The sequence below is a fragment of the Myodes glareolus genome, chromosome 4 (genome assembly GCF_982192425.1).
Source record: "Myodes glareolus chromosome 4, mMyoGla1.1, whole genome shotgun sequence".
NCBI classification, from domain to species: Eukaryota; Metazoa; Chordata; class Mammalia; order Rodentia; family Cricetidae; genus Myodes; species Myodes glareolus.
This window is the reverse complement of record NC_142029.1, coordinates 82,990,335-82,996,334: the sequence shown is the minus strand read 5'-3', so window position 1 is coordinate 82,996,334 and position 6,000 is coordinate 82,990,335.

Below are 6,000 nucleotides of genomic sequence, written 5' to 3'. Positions count from 1 at the left end.
CATTTGGGGGAGGGAAACAAGCGATAAAGACTGGCCCCAGATAAAGAAATTGGTTTGGCAGAACTTCAGGAACAGTGTATGGTAACAGAATACATTCTCCTGAATGAATGCCAAGGCGTTCTGGTTTCCTAGTAACATAATTTCCCTGAGATTCCTCTCCTATTTGAATTTTCAGCATCTCGACACCTATTTTACAGCAAAGCAACAAAAGAAATGCTAGGAAAAGACATTGGCAGAATTTTTGGGAGAGGGAAAGAAACCTAGAGAATATCTGGTCCAACACCTGTCCACCCTTCTGCTGTAGGGTGCTCACACTCCACATCATACGATGCAGAGATGACCCCATCACAAGAGTTCCGGTCCACTTCCAAAAATACCAGTGAGTTCATTTTGTGTTGGCTAACCATTCCTGGGCACGGAGTCCACACTGAAGTGTGGTTAATGTACCTAGTGTGACTCCATTGGAGAAAACCATTTTTTCTTTGCCAACAGGTATCAGCTGCAGAGATCTTCTTGGTTATGCGTGGGACATGGGGTGAGGCCCTATGTCCACTTCTTCTTCACAGTATGGAGGCACTGCAGGCCTTGTCCATGCTGCCATGGTCTTTTCTGAGTTCGTATGTGCATCGGGCCTGCTGTGTGAAAGGCAGTTTCCTTGGAGACACCCATCACCTCTAGCTCTAAAATCTTTCCACTTCCTCTTCTGCAGAGTCCTGAGTCCTGAAGGGAGGGGTAGGATAAAGGCATCCTGTTTAGGACAGGGTGCGCACCGAAGTCTCTCACTCTCTGCATACTGTGGGTCTCTGTTTTCGTTCCAGTCTACTGAAAGAAAATCTTTCTCTGGTGATGGCTGAGTGTGGCACTGATCTGTGGGTATAGCGGTGTCATCAGGAGTCACTTTATTACTGCGTTCCTTTAATAGAACAGTAGTATTTAGTTTTCTATGAGGCCCATGATCTATGCAGTCTCAGGTTCTTGGCCATTCTACCAGCGTCAGGCATGGGCTATATCTCATGGGCCTTAAGTCTAATTAGATAGTGGCTTATTATGCCTGCCATATTGGTCCCACTATTATACCAACACATCTCACAGACAGATCACAGTTGGAGATCACAGATCTGTAGCTGGGTTGATGGCTACCTTTCTCCTTTGGTAGCATGCAGAGTATCTTCCAGTACCATGTAGCAGTAGCATTAGTTAGTAGGAGTGAAGGCTCTAGTTAGACACCAGCTGGACTTCTCTGTGCTCAGTGAGATATACAAGCGCTGTCTTCAGCAATAGGACCTTACCATCAGTTTATAGTGTGACCAATAGCTCTGGCAGTAGCTGAGATGTTTGGGTTTCCATGAGACCCCTGTAGACAATTCAACAAGATGTAATCCATTCCTGTCACTGGAGGTGTCAGTTGATTGGGTAAGAAATCTAGCTAGGGCATCGTCTCCCCATTATTTGATGATTCCATTTAGATGATTTTATAGGTGCATATGTTTTAGGAATCTTCTACAGTAGTAGGTTTCCATATGGCCCATAAAATGTCCCTTCCTTCTAGTTATCCATCCCCACATTCCCTCTCCCTACATCCGTCCCTATTTGGTCCTCCAGTCCAGTTTCTCCCTCACCTCTTCATAACAGTGTATCTATTCCCCTTCCTTGGGAGAGCCTCTTCTACCCTCTGGTCCCTGACGAGGTACCTAATATCTATTGTTATATGGATTGCAGCATAAATAGTGAAGGCTTAAAAGCTAACATATACCTATAAAATAAAAAATGCAATATTTTGTTTTGGGGTCTGGATTGCCTCACTCAGCATAATTTTTTTCTAACTCCATTCATTTTCCTGTGAATTTTATAATTTCATTTTTCTTAACAGCTGAATGATATTTCATTGTGTAGATGCCCCATTCGCCCATTGGCAGCTATCTAGGCTGCCCCAGTTTCTGGCTATTATAACTAGAGCAGCCATAACGCGGATGAACAAATGTCTCTATGGTAGAGTACAGTCCTTCAGGTGTAAGCCTAGGAGTGCTATAGCTGGATCTCGAGGTAGATCTATTCCCATATTCCTGGGGAGTCTCTGCACTGATTTCCACAGTGGCTATACAAGTTTTATGCGTCTACCCAGCAATGAGTAAGTGCTCCCCTCCCCCCACATCCGCACCCGCATGAGCTGTCATTTGTTTCATTGATTATGACGATTCTGACTGCTGCAAGATGAAGTTTTAAAAATGGTTTTAATATGTCTTCTTCCTCTGATGACTAAGGATGTCGAACATTTTGAGTGTTCCTTAGTCATTTGTGTTTCATTTTCTGAGAACTCTCTGTTTAGTTCCTGATGCCATTTTCAAGTTCTTTTACATTTTCGATACTAACACTCCGTCAGATGTGAAAGTGGTAATACCTTTGCCCATGCTGTAGCCTACCACTTTGTCCAAATGATGGTGTCCCTTGCAGTGCAGAAGCTTTGTAGGACAACAATCAGGGCTGGCGATCCCCAGCAGTTCTTTTAGTATCCAGGCTTGTTTTAACTTCTCTGTTGTTTTTCCTCTTTCCACGTGAACCTTAGATTGTCCTGTGACTTCTGTGAAGGTCTGTGTTGGATTATGATGGGGACTGCATTGACTCTGTAGATCGCTTTTAGTAGGGTGGTCATTTTTTTTACTAAATTCATCCACCAATCCATGAGCATGAGAGATCTTTCCATCTTCTATTATCTTCTTCAATCTACTTCTTTGATGTCTTAAAAGCTTTTATTATACTGGTATGGTTTGTTGTACATTCATTTTTATTCAGTTCTAGAAAGTCTTTCGTTTCTTTCTTTTTTTTTTTAGTAAATTTTATTAAATTATAAAAGTTTCCATTTCCGCCCCCCCTCCCAACACCCTCCCATTCCCCCCACTCCCCCCCTCCTTCCCCTCCGTCCCCCAGGGCAGTCAGGGTTTCCTGCCCTGTGGGAAGCTCCAGCTCCCTCCCCCTCCCTAAAGGTCCAGGAAGGCGAGCGTCCAAACAGACTGGATCCCCAAAATCCAGCATATGCAGAGGAAACAGGTCCCAGTGTCATAGTCAATGGCTTTTCAGAAAGACCCCGGGCCAGCCACAGTCAGAGAATCCGGCCAAATTCCGAGAATCTGGCTAGATCACGTCCTCGTTCAGTCCCAGTCCGACTGGCCCTGGTAAACTCTCATCAGATCCGTTCCCTTGTATCAGTGGGTGATAGCATCCCTCGCGGTACTGATTTCGTCTTTCATGTTCCTCCTCCTTCCGCTCCCCCTCCGGACCTCGGGGGGCTCAATCCGGTGCTCCAATGTGGGCCTCCGACTGCATAGCCGTCCTTCGCCAGACGAAGGATCTATGGTGATAAGCAAAATATACATCAGTATGGTCATGGGCCACGGCCGATTCAGGCACCCTCTCCTCTGTCCAGAGAGCAATCTGGGGGATTTCTCTTTGGACCTGGGATCCCATATATAATCAAGTCTCCTGTAAACCCTAAAATGGCTCCCTTAGTTGAAATATATTGTTCCCTGATCCCATATTCATCCTACCTCCCTCCCCCCCCATCCCCGACCACCAAGCTTTCCCCGTTCCTCCCCTACTCCCTTCTCTCTAGCCCTCTCCCCCTCCATCGACCCTCCCACCCCACCATGCACCCGAGGTTACCTGGGACTCTTGTCTATTTCCTACCTCCTGGTGAATAGCTAAATAATCTTCATCAGGTTCATCTTCTTATTTAGCTTCTCTAGGATCACGAATAATAGGCTCAAAGACCTTTAATTATGGTTAGAATCCACTTATGAGTGAATACATACCGTGTTCCTCTTTTTGGGTCTGGCTTACCTCACTCAGTAAAGCGTTTTCTATTTCCATCCATTTGCATGCAAAATTCAAGATGTCATTGTTTTTTACCGCCGAGTAAAACTCTAATGTATATATGTTCCACACCTTTTTTAACCATTCTTCTATTGAGGGGCACCTAGGTTGTTTCCATGTTCTGGCTATTACAAATAGTGCAGCTATGAACATAGTTGAACAAATGCTTTTGTAGTATGTTAGGGAATCTTTAGGGTATATTCCCAAGAGTGGTATTGCTGGGTCCTAAGGGAGGTTGACTCCCAGTTTCCTGAGAAACCGCCACACTGATTTCCACAGTGGCTGCACGAGTTTGCATTCCCACCAGCAATGGATGAGTGTTCCCCTCACCCCACATCCTCTCCAGCATAGGCTATCGTTGGTGTTTTTGACTTTAGCTATTCTGACAGGTGTAAGATGGTATCTCAAAGTGGTTTTGATTTGCATTTCCCTGATCGCCAAGGAGGTTGAGCATGACCTCAAGTGTCTTCCGGCCATTCGAAGTTCATCTGTTGTGAATTCTCTGTTAAGTTCAGTACCCCATTTTTTAATTGGGTTAATTAGAGCCTTAGTGCCCAGCCTCTTGAGTTCTTTGTATATTTTGGAGATCAGACCTTTGTCTGATGAGGGGTCGGTGAAGATCTTCTCCCAGTCAGAAGGCAGCCTTTTTGTCCTACTGACAGTGTCCTTTGCTTTACAGAAGCTTCCCAGTTTCAGTAGATCCCATTTATTCATTGTTTCTCTTATTGTCTGTGCTGCTGGGGTCCTACTTAGGAAGAGGCCTCCTGTGCCTATATCTTGTAGACTACTTCCCACTTTCTCTTCTATCAGGTTCAAAGTAGACGGATTAATGTTGATGTCTTTAATCCATTTGGACTTGATTTTTGTGCATGGTGATAGATATGGATCTACTTTCATTTTTTTACAGGTTGACATCCAGTTATGCCAGCACCATTTGTTAAAGATGCTTTCCTTCTTCCATTGTATACCTTTAGCTCCCTTGTCGAAAATTAGGTGTTCATAAGTTTGTGGGTTAATATCTGGGTCTTCTATTCGTTTCCATAGGTCGACTTCTCTGTTCTTATGCCAATACCAAGCTGTTTTCAATACTGTAGCTCTATAATAGAGTTTGAAGTCAGGGATGGTAATGCCTCCAGAAGTTGTATAAGATTGTATAAGATTGTTTTGGCTATCCTGGGTTTTTTGTTTTGCCATATAAACTTGATTATTGTTCTCTCAAGGTCTGTGAAGAAGTTTGATGGGATTTTGATGGGGATTGCATTGAATCTATAGATTGCTTTTGGTAGAATTGCCATTTTTACTATGTTGATTCTCCCAATCCAAGAGCAGGGGAGGTCTTTCCATTTTCTGGTATCCTCCTCAATTTCTTTCTTCAAAGACTTAAAGTTTTTGTCAAATAGGTCTTTCACTTCCTTGGTTAGAGTAACCCCAAGATATTTTATGCTATTTGTGGCTATCATGAAAGGTGATGCTTCTCTGATTTCCCTCTCTGCTTCTTTATCCTTTGTGTATAGGAGGGCCACTGATTTTTTGGAGTTGATCTTGTATCCTGCCACGTTACTAAAGGTGTTTATCAGCTGTAGGAGTTCTTTGGTAGAGTTTTTGGGGTCGCTTATGTACACTATCATATCGTCAGCAAATAATGAAAGTTTAACTTCATCCTTTCCAATTCGAATCCCCGTGATCCCCTTATGTTGTCTTATTGCTATTGCTAGAACTTCAAGCACTATATTGAAGAGGTATGGAGAGAGTGGACAGCCTTGTCGCGTTCCTGATTTTAGTGGAAAGGCTTTGAGTTTCTCTCCATTCAGTTTGATGTTAGCTGTCGGCTTGCTGTATATTGCTTTTATTATATTTAGGTATGATCCTTGTATCCCCAGTCTCTCCAACACCTTTATCATAAATGGGTGTTGAATTTTGTCAAATGCTTTTTCAGCATCTAGTGAGATGATCATATGGTTTTTTTCTTTCAGTTTATTTATATGATGGATTACATTGATAGATTTGCGTATGTTGAACCAGCCCTGCATCTCTGGAATGAAGCCGACTTGATCATAATGGATAATTTTTCTAATGTGCTCTTGGATTCGGTTTGCCAGTATTTTATTGAGAATTTTCGCGTCGATGTTCATG